Below are 19,449 nucleotides of genomic sequence, written 5' to 3' on the forward strand. Positions count from 1 at the left end.
GAAAATATTGGCACCTATTACTAGAAATTCCCACACTCAATGAATCAGTGTCCCCTAGGCCTAGGGTGACATATAGTAGAGGACAGAACTTGGGGAATATGCTTTGCCCAAGTTATGTTACCACGCCAAAGACAGTGTCTTGGTTGCCCCACAATATCAAAGGCTTTTACATCTGTGGGGATTGTAATATCTGTAAACTAGGGAAAAATAGAACCAAGACTTTTAGCTTTAACATTGCACATATAATATTAACTACATGATCAATTGCAAGACTAAGCATGTCACGTATGTGTTGGGCTGCCCTTGCAACAGAATCTATGTGGGCAGCACTACAAGGCATTCAGGAGCATCTGAGGGCCATACGCAATGGGGACCTTAGATACCCTTTAACATATCATATGCAAGAAAAGCATAGAACTGATGAAGACTGCTGGTTCGTAGGCATTGATCATGTCCCACTCCACCCAAGGGGAGGAGATAGGGAACTAACATTGAGAAAAAATTAAGCCGGATGGATATGTAAATTGAGATGCATAGAAATGGGCCATAATAGTGATGATGAGATGCACTATTTTATATAGAGATCTGATATTGCTATAGTGCTTGACCGGAATTGCTGTAGCTGAATTATTCTATAGTGCCTGATAGGAACTGTAGCATCTGTAACAATTTTATTGCTGTGTTATTTGTAAATTACCACACTATGGGGCACATTAGGATGGCGGGCGATCCCATCGTAAAAAGGAACCGCCCGCCATAAGGACGGGGGTCGCGTGTGTGCCATTAGGATGAGCTCGCCAAGGTGGCGGGCGCATCCTGCCTCCCTAACATTGTGGCGGGCGGTGCACTCAGCACTACCCGCCACAATGCCAGGGAGGCATGTTGTGCACTTCCATGCACAACATGGCAGGCACTGTGCGGTGCCTGCCATGTTGTGAATGGAAATTCAGGGGGGTACCATAGGTACCTCCCATGTGCACCCCCCATCCCCCCAGAGTCCCTGGGGGCCCAATGTGCCCCCCCAAGCAGACTCCGCATGCCTTTAGGCATTTCAAACCCGACATCCTAACATGGCTGGAGGTGTCTTTCAGACACCACCACCATATTAAACCCTTTTCCGCCCGGTCGACATGTCGACTGGGCGGAAAAGCAGTGGACGGACAGCATGGATGGCGGGCAGGTCGCCCCCGTCGGGCCGGCGGTGGCTACCGCCGGGCCGCCAGGGGTGATCCGCCCGCCGTCATATTGAGGCCCTATATGTGTACCAGCCCTTCTCTGTATCATGGTATGCTGACTTACCTGAAGACTTTCCAGATAAGACAATATGGTTAAGTCTGTATGTGAATCGCATATCCATGATTTCTTTTTGTCAAACATGTCTTTATGCTTGAGATGTGTTTGTTTACAGGATAACCTGTGACTTCTTCTCATTTCCTTATACTATCTCTTGCTATTTTGTCTTATCACCGTTTTTTAGATTGCTCCCACAAGGACTTTAAGATATTATTTTTTGACCATGTAAGGAATACCGGGAGCCAGGATTCCCACAATATTTTACCTTCTCCCTTACCGCCTGAGCTGGAGTCATATCCATGTTTCTTTAATTGAAACTGCCGGTCCTGGCCTTACTCAGTACCCTGTTTTGGAACCAATTATACATATGCGCATGTGGCATATATTTGTCCTACAAACCCAGATGGTTTGTCACCTGCACATTATGGAATCAGTCTTTGCATTATAACGAGGCTGCTGAAATTAGTAGCTTATTATACTCTTATTAATATGCAGGCATAATTCTCATTTATATCATTGTCCGCTTTTGGTAACACTCCTCCCTATGAATAAAACATTTTCTTAGGGTCATAAACTGATGGAGATTTGGCATAATTATGTGCCCTGGGCTTTTGAACCTGACCAACCTTGTTTAAAGATTTGGCATAATTTTGTGCCTTGGGCTCTTGAATTTGACTAACTTTGTTTGGGCATGGCACGACTATGTTTTTTACTCATGGCCCAATTAACACTCTCCTTTTCTTGTTTTTATTTTATGTTGTTAAGACAACAGACAGCAGTCATGTTAGCCATATGCTTGGGCTACTGTTATTTTGGGACACAGACCTCTTCCCTCTTTCCGGGGAAACGCAATATTATATTTGACATCATCACAAGATGGCGGCCGCCATATTGTTCCAACACTCTGGGTGGGACTTGATTTCTTTTCTGCCCATACCGACTATTGTTCATAAAGTGATCTCTGTGCGCGGAATTGATCAGGATTGCACATATGTCTTGGTCCCATCTTGTGGGTAACTCTGTGACTCATTATACTTCTCCTATGAGAACGGGCATTTAATCCGCCAAAACAAGTTCATATCCACTCGATATGTATATTTTTAGCTTCCCAATCCTTTTTTTTTTTTAGTGGTGTGTATTTTTGTACAATTGACTCTAGTCTCTTACACTGAGGCTCAGTCACTCTCTGCAGATATTTAGCCATTCCCACATTGATTGCCATACAAGATAACAAGATACACCACTGTAAGATGCCGGCTGTCAAAAAGGCCGCAAAACCCGGAAGCTTTTCGCCGTACCCAGCTGTTTCTGATAATCGGGAGTTAGATGTCGACTGATTCTGGTGAGTGATCTATGCTGTATACGACATGGCCTGTCGTGAATTTTTCTGAATAATAGGTTCTTAATAGAGCATTACCACTTATCGTTTGGGGGGGGGGGCTCTTTCACTGCGCTTGACTTTATAGCCTTTAAATAAACAGGGTTCTTGGCTTCCCACATTGGATGTTTAATTGTATGCCTGATGATGGAGAGGTGCTTTGATTATGCATACATCCTCTTTTTTTCTTTAGGAACATGGCTTTGTGAGTGCATTATTTACGGCGCATGGCTGTTTTTCAAATTTTGACAGGTTGCCCTTGGTCAAGGGTAATTGGGCGTACTGCCATTTAGTACAACGTGGGGCTTGTCTGGGGTCATTTCTATTGATATGTTTTCCTCATATGATGTGTACCTGCTACCTCCTGGGCAGTGAACTGTTTTAAAATTTAGATTAACTAATTTTTCTTGCTTTACCAATGTTTTGGATACATTGTCTTTGAACTCAGCCAAAGTCCTTTAGCTTTATCGCGGTCGGCAGTTAAACAGTGTTTTACTAGATATTTGAAATTTGGGTAGCTATGTATCATAATGGTATGGTGTACATGGCAGTTTTTTCTCTTAAAACGAATCCTTTTGATGTGTGCAACAATTCGACCTATTCCTGAACAGGCAATGCCTGTGAAACTTTTCAGATAAGAATATGTGGTAGCAGGATTTGTGATATTTGTACCTTAAACTACTGTGGTTCCACTCTGTGCTTATTTACTTTATCCAGGTCACGTATCTGTGATATAGAAATAAATGCATTTGCACTCATCACATGGCATATATTTAACTCAGACTTAGCTATTGCCAAACCTTATGATGCATTTTTTAACCAAACATCTTGGTATAACCGTATACATTTATCTTGATACAGGTCGGTGTTGCAACTGAGGAACCTTTTTTCATATCTCATCGAGTTCCCTGACCTGGAACTTTGGATTGCTTCTATTGCGAGTTATCATACTCCCCTGTTTCCCTTCACCTAAACAGATTAAGGGTACCAATGGAAAATTTTTGACCTAATAAGTATTGGGTTATATACTCTAGCATATATATATATATAAATATATAGCGGTCCTGATCTAGCTTTGGGAATATTAACCCTAAAAATCTTTTTCTTCACTATAGACATATTAAGGGCGCAAGTAACTGGTTACTACACTCTTGATTTACCTTACGGTCTATATACCATTGATGCTAGTATAAATGACTCATCTTGGTGGGTATTACGACTTGATTAAAGTGCTCTCAGATTCCTCCATGGATGCAGATTTAAAACACTTACTTTTTACCTGCCTATTTGCACATAACGTTTGGAAAAGTGTTTGGAAACAAATTACCCTAATCTTTCAATATGTGGTACCCTTCTCTGTTGCCAATGTTTTCTTAGGTTCTCTCTCCGATGATTGGTTTCAATGTCCCTTAAACATGCATGTTTTGGAATAACTTTCGGGAGTAACATTTCAACAAATTACTAAACATTGGAAAAATCTGTCTGACCTCTCATTCCAGACCTAGTGGTATGCTATTTGTCACAACCATATGTTAGACACTATGTATGTATATCCAATGTCTCTGGCTGTAAAACCCTTACATATATGGTCCCCAGTTACGACTTTTATTGATGGTCATGCTAAGCTTTAACATGCATGCACTGTTTCAGAACAAAAGGTTTTAAAACCCCCATGACATTCTCTTTCTTTCTCTATTTTTCGCATTATTTCAATAGATTTCATAGAATTATGCTCCTATGTCTCATATAAATGACCAGATTTGTTTTGTGCTTCCATATACCTTTTAATTTTCTATTGTTCAAATAACCACTCATTCTTGTATAATGATATGTTTTCTTGTTATATTATATATGCATTTTTTTTACTGTATTCCCTTTCTCTTTCCCATTCCCCTTTATTTTAATACTCTTTTAAAACTTAAAAAAAATACCTAAGTGAGAATACAAGCTGACAAGCTTCAGGGCTCCTGCATACCTGGAGTGGTATTAGCCTGAGGATATTGGTGGCAGCATGTCCAGAAACCCCAGAATAATTCTCTACTGATGGCAGAATAATCCAGAAACGCTTGTCTAGAGATACGACAATGACTGAGCCAGCTGATGAACTTTAATGCAAGCAGGAACTACTGTACTACACTGACCAGGATGCAAAGGGGTAAAGGCGCTGGGGATGTGAGGCAGCGTGCCCCTACCCCCCTGACTGACTAAAGGTAGTTTCCCTGTTTACTTCATTCTCTAGAGAGGTTTTCCATTCTGTGTTTTCTATGTACAACTTTTTCAGATGTTTTAATCTACTTGGTTCAGATTTAGTGTGCCAAGACCGACAATTCTAGAATGCATTAGGTTTTTGAACCAAAAGATCTACAGAGAAATTAGCCCACTTGATTGCACTGTTTTTGCTACAAATACAGACTAGAGGAGAATGTGGGACGGCTTCACTGGGGAGTTCACATCTCCTGTTCCATGTGCTGATAAGACATGTAAAATGAAAAAACCAAGGGAGAAAGTACAATGGCCACTTCTGCTTCAAGTCAGACGAGACTCTGCCAGCTGCAGTCATCTCACATCTTACAGAAATATATAACTGTATACCTTGGCCCCATCCCCAGCAGTGTCAAACCACTCATCTCCTTTTAGAGTTTCATTTGAAACATCTTCATAAATATTACATCTCTTCATCAAGTTTTACATTAAAAACTCGTCTGCCTAAGCATATAAAATTGTCAAAATCGAAAATGTTGTTCATAGATGCCTGTTGTTACTCTCAACTTCCGCAGTCCCATGTGTACTGTGCATTTTGTCTTTATGAACACCAACACATGGTATCTTTCAAGCATCGGTATGGAGAGCATGGTGGTCTTTGTCACATCACCTGCATTTGCTGACTCAGCCCAGTGCCGTCCAAATTATCCAATTGTAGTGGCATCTACAGGTAGTGTGTATCTCTAAGCTTGTCCGAGTCCCTGTTTGGTATGAGTCAGGGGCATAACACAAGCCCCTGCGGTGCAGGGGAGACCAATCCTTAAAAGGCATTGCACGGCCTGGGCCCTCAATGTATGATCCCTCTTTTCCAGTGGTACAAGCCAGTGCGTGCTCTAAGATCAGCCGAGCAGGGGCTGGCAGTAGTCCCTAGAGTAAGGAAAGCCCACTGGGGAGGCAGAAGCCTATCCTTGGGAGCCGCCAAGGCTTGGAATGCGTTGCCTTCCAGCCTCAGACAGATTCCCGATCTGCTCAAATTTAGGAAAGCACTCAAAACTCTGCTCTTTACCCGCTAACCCCCATATCCTCACCCGCTAGTGATCAATCAGCGCCAGGACACCTCTGGGTAGCAGCGCGCTTTAAAAATGTCAAAAATAAATAAATAAATAACCTTTCAGGAGCCTCCCATTCAGGCCAAGGTCAATGAATATCTGTGAGATATAGGTGCCTGGGGTCCCTCATAACAATCTGCAGAGGGTCCCCATCATTGTGCGCTATGCCACAGGTGGAACTCACTTGTTGGTGCCACCTCTACTCACCATTTAATAATGATTGTGTCCTGTGACGTTCTGTGAAGAGTCAGAGTGAATCCAGCTTGGGAGCTTCCTATGTTGTGGCTTTCAGGTTTCACATGAAGTCCACAGCAGGTCGGCGTCAATAAGTTAAAGCCATGACCCTACAGGTGGAACTACCAGTGCCCCTGATCACAGTGAGTTTATGCATGTTGCCCACCAGGCTATATATGTGTCATCCTGTGGGCCGAAGTGTGGGGGAAAATAGAGAAAAGCATTTAACACCCACCAAAGGCTTTTGAGGTGAGAGGTAAGCTTGCATATATGTGCACTAATGGAAATCGATTCCAAAACCACCTATCCTCCGTGTAGAGCGTTTGTCCTAAATAGTGAAACCTCGAGTTTTTGAGGTTTTCTCCCAGCTCAGTACCATTGTATTTTTGTTTCCATGCAGGAAAGATCAATGCCAGTAAGGGGCACCCTATGGTAACAGAACAGATCAGTAATAGTCTTTCAATTATTGTATATCTGTTTGGTAAATGTGCATCGGTCCTACTAGACCTTACTAGTCTCGAGTTTAATAGAATATTGGAAGACTGCTTTAAAAATGTTTAGTTCCGAGAATATGTGTCAAGTTTCAGTTTGCTGTGGTGTCCATTTTTCCTCATTTACAAAGTTCTGCACTGGAACGTTTTATCACCGATTTCCATGTGTGCTTTGGATATACTTCTAAAGATTCAACATTTCATGCTAAACCGCCAGCTAGAAGGAAAGCAATAAAATATGAACCATTGAAGTTGCTAACTTGTACAGACATGTAAAAGACAATTTTCTGCTTATAGTAAAAAAAGAAAATCCAGTGAAACATTAATTAAGCCTCTCAAACTAATCGCTTTTGCTGGAATATGATGTCCCTTTCAATAGTTTCATAATGGTAATCCCCTAGTTTCAGTAAACAGAAATCTTTTTATAGCTAGAATTCAACTTTTTGTGTAGCAGAGATAGAATATTACAAACTTCTTTATAAAGTAGGCTTTTTACCGACATAGAACTTAATTTTTTTTATAATTGTGCGCTGTTAATGTTGCTTGTAAAATGCAGTGTAACTAATTACTTTTACATTTTAATGAGAGCAACAACATGTTCTTCCGGGTGCAAACTTTGCTACTTTGCAAGGCTTTGGCCCATCCTTTGTTAGGCAAGATTATGAGTGTTGAAAGTTTCAAGGCTGCTTTATTATATCCTTTGTGAAGATAATGGAAACTTTTAAATTTTGATTCACCATATGGTCCTTCTTGACATTTACTCTGAATATATCCCATTATCACTGAAATAAGATGGTATTGTTCGTTTCCTTTGACATTTGTACACCTAGCTTAACTGTGTATCATTATGACGCACACACTCGTCGGATTTTTGCCACCCAATAGTAGATATTGATGTCATGAGAAACTTTTTGAGAGGCGCTCTCGATCTTGTAATTAGATGCTGTGGTTGGCTATGTGTTCAAATGTTTAAATGAGTGTGATGGAAGTGCACCACCATGATTTCTTCCGTTATCCTCTGCATCATTATGGCAATTATCATTGCCCTAGTGGAAGTGTTGCAAAAGAGAACAGCATTGGGATCTTGGGGACCCTTGGCAAAAACACATTTTGGGATCCACTTTTGGAACACTTAGAAATAAGTGAGGTGTCATTTATCAAGGGAGTTGTGTCACTTTTGCACCACACAATGTGGTGCATGTGCAACCCTAAATGTGATTTATCAAGCCCCCGAATGGCACTTTAAAAAAAATCTGTATTAACGCAGCACATCGCAAATCATTGCGTTGCGTTGCTCTGCCCATGGATTTTGATGAATTCCCAGATTTATCATTACTGTTCGACCTGGGAATATTCAAAAATGCTTCGCCTCTCCAGGGGAGGTGTACCGAGGAGAAATATCTTTAGTACTCCTTGTTACATCTACTTTCTATATGTGCTGCATTCTGATGGAGGAAAAGTCCTCAGGGAATTGTTTTTGTGCAGGAATGTACCCCTACCTGCACAAAAGCAATCCTGCATGAACTAGTTGGCACTAGGCAGTCCTGTCGTGTTTTGGCAGCTCCTGAGTTAGCGTTTAGCACAGCTACACGGTCTTTTCTGTTAACTTGACCAAAACGAACGGGGGCCATTTTGAATCCCTCTGACTTCCGTTTCCTATGAACACGCTGCCTCGTGGTCAGTGTGCCCTTTCGTCCTTTCTCGATACCCATGGTCACTAGTCTGCTCGGCAACAGGCTATTTTTAGTACTGGTCAAGCACACATGCGCATTACGCACCAATTGGTCACTCTTTAGGAATGTTCACACTAACTGACCAGTGCTGTTGAAGCTCCTCCCACACGTTGGCTGTGTTCCAAAAATGACCTTATATGTACCTAAAATGTGTAACTTGTAACCGCCTATCTTTTTATTACTATTAAACTGTATAAAAGAGGTCGCGCACCAATGTTCGGTGTGCTACTTCTTACATTGCCGAAGGGTGCTGTAGGAATGTATCACCACCCCATGGGGTCTTAATAAACTTGTCTTTTACCTTTTCCAGTGTCCGTGCCAACTTCTATACTAAGGTGTTAGAGAGTTTAGCAGAGTATGTAGGCCTGATTTGAACCCAACACCAAAATTGGCGACCACGAAGGGACTCATCGGCGACTCGGATGCCCGAAGGAGAGGTCGTGACGAAGGTCAGGAAACTCGCCATGGACGCGTACGCTGCCACTGAGTGACCCGAGTCTCGGCACCCGCGGTGGGTTTTCCCGTCCTTCCGATCTGACCTTCCAGGTGGCGCCGGTCTTCGACTGAGATTCTGATCTTGGATTGTCGTGATGTGCCGTTTTGGCTGATTTGACCACAGAATTTGGCAGGTGGACGTTGGACGTTTGAAAATAGTTGGTAAGCTTTTGAGCGGTGAGGTAGTCTACTGACACTTACTGTGGCCTTTTGAATTTTGAATTTGAATTTGAATTTGTTAGCTAACGTTTTGAATCTTTGAATTTGAATTTGAATATGTGAAGTGCACCTCACATAGGCAGGCATGTAGGGATATTTCTCTGATTTATTTGATTTGAACAGTGCACCGTGTTAGGTGGCATTTTTGTAGTATCGCGTTTTCGTGGTACTTTTTGAAACATGCCTGTTTTTAGCACACTCCGTAGGATGTGCTGTTCCGAAAATGGTACCAATTATCGATTAAGTGAAAAACAGCCGGCTCCCCCAGAGGGGACTCCAAATCGTGAAATGTATATCAAATTCGGTATTCCACCTATAATGTATAGTACATTATGGCATAAGTATACTAAGACTGATCGTGAATTACAGTGGCCACTATATGGGTCGTTTGACCTTCGAAAGGTACAGTATGTAGAACAGTGTTTGTTTCAGCGAAGGTCTAGACAAGATATGTTTGATTGTGTGCGTATGTGGGAGAAAGAGGTGCGTGAACGAGCGAAGCGTGAGGAAGCCTTGGCGGAGAAAGTGCAGCGGAAGGCTGCACATGACAAAGCTTTACAGCTACAGGAGAAGGAATTACAGGAAAAGAAAGAGAGGGAGAGACGAGAACGAAATTTACAGGTTAATGGTCAATTCCCTATCAGGCGTCCCCTTTATCCGGTCCTTACTAATGAAATAGATGATTTTTCCTTACTAGATCGTTGTCCGCCTCCGTACGTCGTACCTACGGCTCCGAACGAGGACTCGGACGAGGATAGTGATCGAACACAGCGTACCAGGTTATATACGGAACGAGCTGCGGAATTGCGCTCAATTGCGCGAAAGCTAAATATTAATACTGTTACTGTTTCTGATGTTACTAAACAAATGGAACAGTGGTCTGATAAGGAACGACTGTATTTTTTAGATCATTTTGGAGATGAAGTTGTTGAGCGGTATAGAAAATATTCTCTCGAGTTAGAACCAAAGGAGATATCCAAGGATCGTGAGAATTTTCGTAAAGGTCTTTTTGTTCTTTCAGATGCGGACGACTTCTTCAAGCGTTTGCTTGAACTGCGTAATGAGACGACACGGCTACGGGAGTTGGAAAAGTCGAAGAATTCGTCTACGTCCGGAGTGACGGGGATATCCAAAGAATGCCCTATCTTTGAAACAGATAAGATCGCTGCGATTAATGTTAGACCTATGCGAGAAGCTGCGCCTTTATATGTCCCTCATAAAGGGGATGGCACAGATGATGATAAAGGATCCAAAGACGCGAAATGTTGAAAGTGCAATTTCTTCATGTATCATGACGTTAGTTGATATTGATCTATTTTTCGGGTTGATATTGCCCCCTGATATGTGGAGAGCGATTCGTAGGTTTGATGACCTCACGACTCTCAGGGCCACTTGGAAAGATCTTGTTCAGGCTGATTTAAATAGAGAACCAGCATGTAAGCCGTGTCAATTAATATTAGACCTTCCAGGGGCCATACTAACAAAACTAAAGACTCTTGCTCCTGCTAAAAAGATTGATTGGACTATATTAGCCTCTTGTAAGCAGAAAGCGGATGAATCAGTTTCCGATTTTTTCTCTCGCTTCGAGGAAGCGTTCCATGATTACAGCGGTCAATTATTGACAGAAGATACTGGCAGGCATTTATTCGTTGATAAGTACGTGGCTAATCTCCTACCGGAGATTGCGAAACGATTGAAAGCGAGTGAAAGTTCATGGACCACAGCAACCCCTGCTTCTTTATTGACTATGGCTCAATATTATGAAAGACAGGAATTGGAGGCGAAGGAAAGTAGTGAAAAGAAGGCGAAGGAATTGAAAACGAAGGTAATGTTAGCTCAGGTTCAGGCTACGAGAGGAAACAGTAGAGGAGGGCGAGGATCATATAGTAATGCTCCTCCCCCTCGTTCTGACATTTCTGTGAATCAATGTGCATACTGCAAACAGTTTGGGCATTGGATTGCAGACTGTCCGGTGTTTCGAGAGCAGCGTAATTTGAGGGGACGAGGAAGTGGAAGGTCTAGGAATTATTATGGAGGGTCAAGAGGAGGTTATGGCACGAATGATCGAGGAGGTTATGGCACGAATGATCGTGGAGGATATGGAGCAAGGGGTTGTGGTCAGTCAGATTATAATACGTTTGATAATCGCAATCAATATCAGATAAATGAGGGTGGTCCTGCTGAACTACAGGATGAGCATTACGCATAGGATTGCGTAGGATGGGGTGTGGAATCGGTTGAGGTACCAGTTGATCAAAGGGGTCCATACATAGAAGCACATGTTCTGGGTTCCACTGATCAATTTCTGGTCGATACAGGAGCTACTCGTAGCGCTTTGTCCAAACACTTGGTTCCAAGGGCTCCCCTGTCTGGCGAGGTAATTACAGCAATAGGGTTCGATGGAACACCTACTTCTAGCCCATTGTCTCAACCAGTTGCATTTCATGTTGATAAATTTGCTGCCCCATGTCCCTTTTTGTTGTCTCCAAATACACCAGATAATATTATTGGACTCGATATGTTAAAACACTTTCGAGCTACTATTCGCTGTGCCCCAGAAGGAGTGCGAGTTGTGTTGAATGAGAATTACCCGGAATTGGAGCGAGTGTGTTTTGTCCATGAATCTGAAGTTCTGGCCTCCTTACCGAAAACGTTGTGGGCCACTTCCGATACGGATGTAGGGCAGATGCTAATCCCTCCAGTACGTATTACTGTAAAGGAGGGAGTGTCTCTACCACGTGTCCCACAATATAAGATTTCCAGAGAAGGAGAACTTGCTTTGATGAACATTGTGAACGATTTGATTTTGGCAGGAGTAGTTGAGGAAGTCCCCTACAATGTTTGCAATAGCCCCATTTTACCCATTCTTAAAAGAGATACAGATGCCAAGGTTTACCGTTTCATTATTGATTTGAGGGAAATAAACAAGATAGTAGTGCCTCAGTACCCGGTGGTGTCTGACATCACCACGTTGCTTACGTTGGTCCCATCGACGGCAACTACTTTTACAGTCATCGATTTGAAGAATGCCTTCTTTTCGATCCCTGTACATCCTGACAGTCGATATCTATTCGGCTTTACATTAAATAATAAATCGTACAGATTCTGTCGAATTCCTCAAGGCTATACTGAAAGTCCTAGCATTTATAGTCAGGCATTAAAAAGACAGCTTGATTCTTTTGACTTACAAGAGGGAGTGGTTCTCATTCAATATGTAGACGATATTTTACTTGCTGCAGACACGCCAGAACAATGTGAGAAGAGTACCTTTTCTTTGCTTTCCTTCCTGGCCAAACATAATCATAAAGTTTCGAAGAAAAAGCTACAATATTGTAGACCAAAGGTGACCTACCTCGGTCATCTTTTGTCTAAGGAGGGCCGTGCATTGACACCAGATCGAATTCAAGCAATCCTAGATACTCCAGTCCCTCGCACTCAGAAGGATGTTCGCGCCTTTATAGGTTTGACGTCTTTTTGTAGGCAATGGATACTGGGTTTTTCACATGTCGTTAAACCTTTGTTGGCATTATTGTCTAAAGATACACCGATTCCCATTGAATGGACGGATGAATGTCAGAATGCTTTTGAGCAATTGAGACAAGCTCTTTGTTCTGCACCAGTGTTGGGTACACCTGATTACACGAAGATCTTTACATTATATGTACACGAGAAGGATGGGTGCGCATTGTCAATGTTAGTGCAGACACACGGAGACAAACAGAGGCCTTGTGCATACTTCTCGGCGGTACTCGACCCTGTGGCTCGAGGATTGCCCGGATGTTTTCGAGCCGTTGCAGCAACAGCAGTTGCGATACGACAAAGTGAGGGAATAGTTTTGTCACACAAATTGTTGGTGCTAGTTCCCCATGCGGTAGATGCGTTACTGAATCAAACAAGAACGCAGCATCTAACCAGTGCCCGTTTGACAGGATATGAGTTAACATTGTTGGCGCCGCACATCACACTAAAGCGATGTGCGACACTAAATCCTGCTACTTTACTGCCGGATCCTGTTGCTGAGACCCAGAAGGAAGAACAACATGATTGTGTTTTTCTGACTGAGGAACAGACAAAGGGTCGTATCGACTTACAGGATACGCCATTTCCAGATGTAGATGGGGAACTGTGGGTTGATGGATCGTGCGTGAGGTTACCAGATGGTACGACTTCCGCAGCTTATGCGATCACGACACTTAAGACTGTGGTAGAAGCAGCACGGATACCCCAAAAATCGGCTCAAGCGGCTGAGTTGATAGCCTTAACGAAGGCATGTGAGTTAAGTGCTGGACTATGTGTGAACATTTACACGGATAGTCGTTACGCTTTCGGAGTAGTGCATGATTTTGGCCTACTTTGGAAGGAACGAGGATTCCTGACTTCACACGGAGTACACATCATGCATGGAGAGTTGGTACGTGATCTCCTGAATGCACTGTTATGCCCAAAGAAAGTTGCAATAGTCAAGTGTAGTGCACACAAAAAGGTGACGGACAAAATAGGGCAAGGCAATGCCTTTGCAGACCGCATTGCAAGGGAGACCGCTATGCTGCAAAATAATTTCCCCATGTATGTGGTGAAGTCACAAGCTGAGCGGTGGCATGATGCTAGAGAAGAAATACTAGATATACAGAAGTCAGCATCAGAGGCAGAACTTGTGAAATGGGCCACTGAGGGAGTATTAGATGATGAGGGTTGCTGGCGTAGTAAAGATATGGAGAGATGGAAACTACCCATGGCCTATTTACAAACAATGGTGCAAATGACACACGGGCTGGCACACATTGGAGCTCTCGCAATTACTAAATTGCTTACACGAGTTTGGGAAAATGCTGACATTGCTAGTACGGCTAAGAGAGTAGTGCAGACCTGTCTGATATGCTTGCAGCACAATCCTGGACAAGGGACTCATACTCCTAAAGGTGGGTTTGTTCCACCTACTGCACCATTCGAAGTACTACAAATGGATTACATCCAGCTGGAGCGCTGTAATAATCTCAAGTATGTTCTAGTGGTGGTGTGTGCCTTCAGCAAATGGATTGAGGCTTACCCTACGAAAGACAATACAGCATTGACAACAGCTAAGGTGTTACTGAAGGAGTACTTCCCGCGCTACGGTGTTTGTAAACTTATGTGGAGTGATAATGGCCCTCATTTCATTGGAAAAGTAGTGGAATATGTCCTGAAAGGATTGGGAATCAAACAACGATTCCATGCTGTCTTTCATCCGCAATCAGCAGGTTTAGTAGAGAGATACAATGCAACTCTGAAGCTGAAGCTAGCAAAGATAGTGGCATCGACATCTCTGAAATGGCCGGACGCTTTGCCTCTGGCATTGCTGTCCATTAGATCAGTGCCCCATTCTCGGTCTGGCCTCACACCCTATGAAGTGGTGTTTGGAAGGCCTATGAATATCTGGGGAGTTCCGAAACCTCGTTTGATACATGATATGCCTTGTATAATGATGAACGATTATCTGGCACGATTAACAAATTATTTGCTTTCTATTCATCAACAGGTTCGAGAGGCGCTCCCTGATAACTCCACTGGTGAGGCTCACGATCTCCGCCCTGGGGACCACGTGATGGTCAAAGTCTTTGAGCGATCCAGCAGTTTGGAACCGAGATGGCATGGCCCTGAGCAAGTGCTGCTGGCTACGCGAACTGCTGTGAGAGTCACCAACAAGAAGCGGTGGATACATTCAACGCACTGCCGACGTGTCTCTCCGGATCTGGTGAGCCCTGTGGTGCTATCCGACTACAGAAAGATTTTGGATACAGAAAAGAGCCCAGCTGTCACGCCTGATGAATTGGAGGGAGCCTTCCCGGACCACGTTGTTTCTGATAAAGTGAAATATAATCTACGCCCCAGGAAATAAGATTTCTTTTGTGCTCTTTTTGAAACTGGTTGGTGACCGCTCTGAGGTTTGTGAAACGGAAGCCGGGAATATCAAGGGGGGGGGATCAGTTCTGCCCAGTGTAGCGACACCCGTCTTGAATCCCGGAGAACAAATCAACGGCAGCCTCGGTTCAGAACCATCGTTTTTATTTTTCCCGCTTAGTGTTGTTTTTAAAGAGTATTGTTTTATGAACTATGGCATCTCCTTCGACACGAAAGAGGAGAATTCTTGGTGTTGTTTTGTTTGTCTTGACCATAGTGGTGATCGCAGTATTAGCTTGGACTATAGAACTGTTGTTTCCTGTACGAGAACATTTACTGCCCACCACTCCAAGTCCGTCTGAACATTTTCATTTCACTCTGCCTTTTCACGAAGAAAGGCATAGGCAGACTTATTTGAATAACAGTTTTATTAAAATTTTGCATCATACTCATAACATGACCAATACGTCCAATTGTTGGGTATGTGGAATGTTGCCCGGACACCAGAAGAAGGGAGGAACACCACTCATTCCTCTCCCGTTTTCTCATAATGGTTCTTGTCATGCTTGGTACACTCTTCTTTTTACTCTGCGATGGCCGACGAAAGGTGGATTACTTTTTCGGTTGAATAAAATATGCTATAACGATAAAGATGGCTATCCACACGCTGAAGGAACTAAATTCGAATGGGAAGAATATCGTCCGGACAATGTTTCTACACCTCGTGTATATACGAATCAAAGACTTATAAATGTGACGAACTCGCATATAATAACCGTTATCGATACAAAAGCAGATTTGTGTATTAGAAATAAAGGTACAATCCCTGTAGGCCGCAGTGAATGTAATATTACACTTACCTTTGATACACCGACTGGAATTGCATTTGTAGCTTCACATAACACATATTTCGTTTGTGGAAATAAGGGATACCATCGTCTACCATTGGGATGGTTGGGAACGTGTTATATAGCATTTGTATTACCACCTGTGTTTATTGCTCCTCCCATGTATCACAATGATTATGTTTTGTACCATGATTTCATATTGAATAGAGTGAAACGAGCACTAGATCTTGATGAAATAGACCAGACTGATACCACTTTACAACAATATGTAGATTTTAATTTGGGGTTATTTTCATTTGTAGGATCTGCACTGAATAGCAGGAAGATAAGGCGGCTTACACGTGTGGTGGAAGCCGTCGTTAACGAAACTGCCTCTGCTTTAGGGAATATTACTGAGGAATTACAAATTACCAGAATTGTAGCGCTCCAGAATCGAATGGTTCTAGATGTGATACTAGCTGATAGGGGTGGAGCATGCCGCGTCATCGGAAGTAGTTGTTGCGTGTACGTACCAGATAACTCACCTTCTGTATATGATTCAATTACAAAATTACATAAGATAGCTGCTGAGATCCACCCAGAAAATGGAACATGGACCTTTTCTGGTTGGTTCTGGACCCTGCTTAGTACTTGGGGTTGGAAATTATTAACGATTCTCTGTGTTTTTATTGGAATACTATTTTTCCTTTGTCTATGTATTCAATGTGGCCCTACATTATGTTCTGTATGTATCACAGCCTGTATTCCGTCCAAACGAGCTATTGTTAAGCAAGAGAAACTGATCAATGATGAAGTATTGAAAATAATGGCTATTAACATTGAAGATGAACATTCTGACTATGTCCACTATGAGGTAGCTTTTGCTAAACGCTAAAAGGGCCGTCTGTCGTGTTTTGGCAGCTCCTGAGTTAGCGTTTAGCACAGCTACACGGTCTTTTCTGTTAACTTGACCAAAACGAACGGGGGCCATTTTGAATCCCTCTGACTTCCGTTTCCTATGAACACGCTGCCTCGTGGTCAGTGTGCCCTTTCGTCCTTTCTCGATACCCATGGTCACTAGTCTGCTCGGCAACAGGCTATTTTTAGTACTGGTCAAGCGCACATGCGCATTACGCACCAATTGGTCACTCTTTAGGAATGTTCACACTAACTGACCAGTGCTGTTGAAGCTCCTCCCACACGTTGGCTGTGTTCCAAAAATGACCTTATATGTACCTAAAATGTGTAACTTGTAACCGCCTATCTTTTTATTACTATTAAACTGTATAAAAGAGGTCGCGCACCAATGTTCGGTGTGCTACTTCTTACATTGCCGAAGGGTGCTGTAGGAATGTATCACCACCCCATGGGGTCTTAATAAACTTGTCTTTTACCTTTTCCAGTGTCCGTGCCAACTTCTATACTAAGGTGTTAGAGAGTTTAGCAGAGTATGTAGGCCTGATTTGAACCCAACACCAAAGTCCCTTGTGCGCCAGCTCTTGGAAAGGTCAGGCATGCGCTGTATTGTGATCAATACAGTGCATTTCTGCCCTTTCCCTGTAAATTAGTACAGCAAGGTGACTTGCTGTGCTGCATTATGTCTACATAAATATTGCCTCAGTATAAAAAAATAACATATTTTACGACCTTTTAGTCTTCCATGTCGTCATGTATGAAGATAAGTTGTATCGAGGTCAAGACCAAGGGCCTCATCATGATAGCAGTGGGAGTATAAAAAAAAAATTGTACAACCTTTTAGTCTTCCATTTCATCATAAAGGAAGATAAGTTGTATCAAGATCAAGAACAAAGGGCCTCATCATGATGGCGATGGGACAGCCACAATCAGGCCTTGGTTGGCGGTCTCACTGCCATTGGACCCTGCATGACCGCAGGCCGCATTATGATGGTGGACAGATGGATGGCGGGCAGAGAGAATGACCATCACACATTCGACGGGCTCAAGGAGCCCGTTGTTGTGTCAGAGAGACTGCGATCCCTACAACAGTGGTGGTGCCTGCTGTAGGGATTACAATGACCCTTTCCGCTGGCTGTTTCATGGCTGTAAACCCGCTATGAAAAGACAGATGGAAAGGGACTTGGGGGCCCAAAGCGGGCCACCTTTCCTCCCTGTCCCTCCGATATGGGCCTTGGGTGCCCACTACTTATTACTACACCATGTAGCAGGCACCGCATTGTGCCTCCCACATGGTGCAGGGAAATGTGCATTTTGTTTATTTTGGGCTGCGGTGTGTGCTGCAGCCCGTAGCCCATGCCGCAATACAAAATATACAGATTGCAGCAGCCTTGAAGGCGGTCCCATCTTAATCCCTATGGTGGGACTGCCAACAGCTAGTTGAGCAATCCTGTTCCCAACAAGATTGCGGTCAGATGCTCATACGAACGCCATCATAATCGGGCCCAAAGTTTTTTAGGAACAGAAATTCTTCAGCCATTGGCTACATTTGATGTCTTATTTATTTGCTAGTAATTCTTGTCAAAGAATAATTTTTGAAAAAAGATCTGTGTTGCAATGTTGCAGGACGTCTCTACTTGAGTATCATATCATACGTGGCAATACCGATTGCATCCTAAGGATTGGTCTATGGACATTTTGAATTATAGAGAAAGTGTCGTGAAGGTTTGTGTTTTTGAAAAAACTAACTTTTAACTATTCCTTGCATGTGAAGGGAGGGGGTGGATTTAAAGGACAATCGAATATTTCTATATATTTCATGGACACTCTGTGCAAGATATTTGATTTCCAACCAGAGTACAAACTGCTAATAGCAAGACATATCAGAGTGTTTATGGTGTTCCTCATTTTTCAGTTCTAAAGGTGTCAAGTAGAAACTATGCTAAACTTCAAATTAAGCATAAACTGGCAACGCTTGTGATGTCTGGCTTCTAGTTAATCCTCCACATATGGTTAGTGCAAGCCTGACACTTCCACCTTTAATCCTTTCAGGCCACTGCTCTCCACCCCATCTGTAAAGCTGACCCCAGCAAAATTTTACAAAGGAATTCACTGACCTCGTCAGCACCTCATCCATCATCTTCTCCACCAATATCATTTTGTGGACTTCAAACTTTCAGGCTATTCCTCCACTCACAAATGTCAATACAAAACACACCAAACCACATTAGTGCTCCTTTATGTACTTGCACTTGACAACTTTCATGCAGGAGCCCATCACCTGGAAATCACAATTGCCTTCAAAGCCGATGTAAACTTTTCCCTGAATTTAATCAACCACCTTTGATAAAGGTGATAAAGAAACCTCACTGATAACAAATGAGCTCTAAATGATAAAAGAGATGGCACAAAAACCAAACCTGAGAGTGGAATCTCCCCACTCTTCACACAGAAACATCTTCTCTGCATCAAAAGCTACCTATAAAAAGTCAACAATTATGTTGAATCTTCAAGGCTATTTTCTAAGCCATCGGATACTTCCTAAAGCTACCATGATGCTGCACTCAAGTGGCAGTTGCAATGCCATTGATCACATAATCACCAAAACAAGACCAGATCTATTACCACCTCCATACCACAAATCAGGCTACTCTATCTATAGAGCACACTGAAGAG

The sequence above is a fragment of the Lissotriton helveticus genome, chromosome 9, assembly GCF_964261635.1.
Source record: "Lissotriton helveticus chromosome 9, aLisHel1.1, whole genome shotgun sequence".
Taxonomy (NCBI): domain Eukaryota; kingdom Metazoa; phylum Chordata; class Amphibia; order Caudata; family Salamandridae; genus Lissotriton; species Lissotriton helveticus.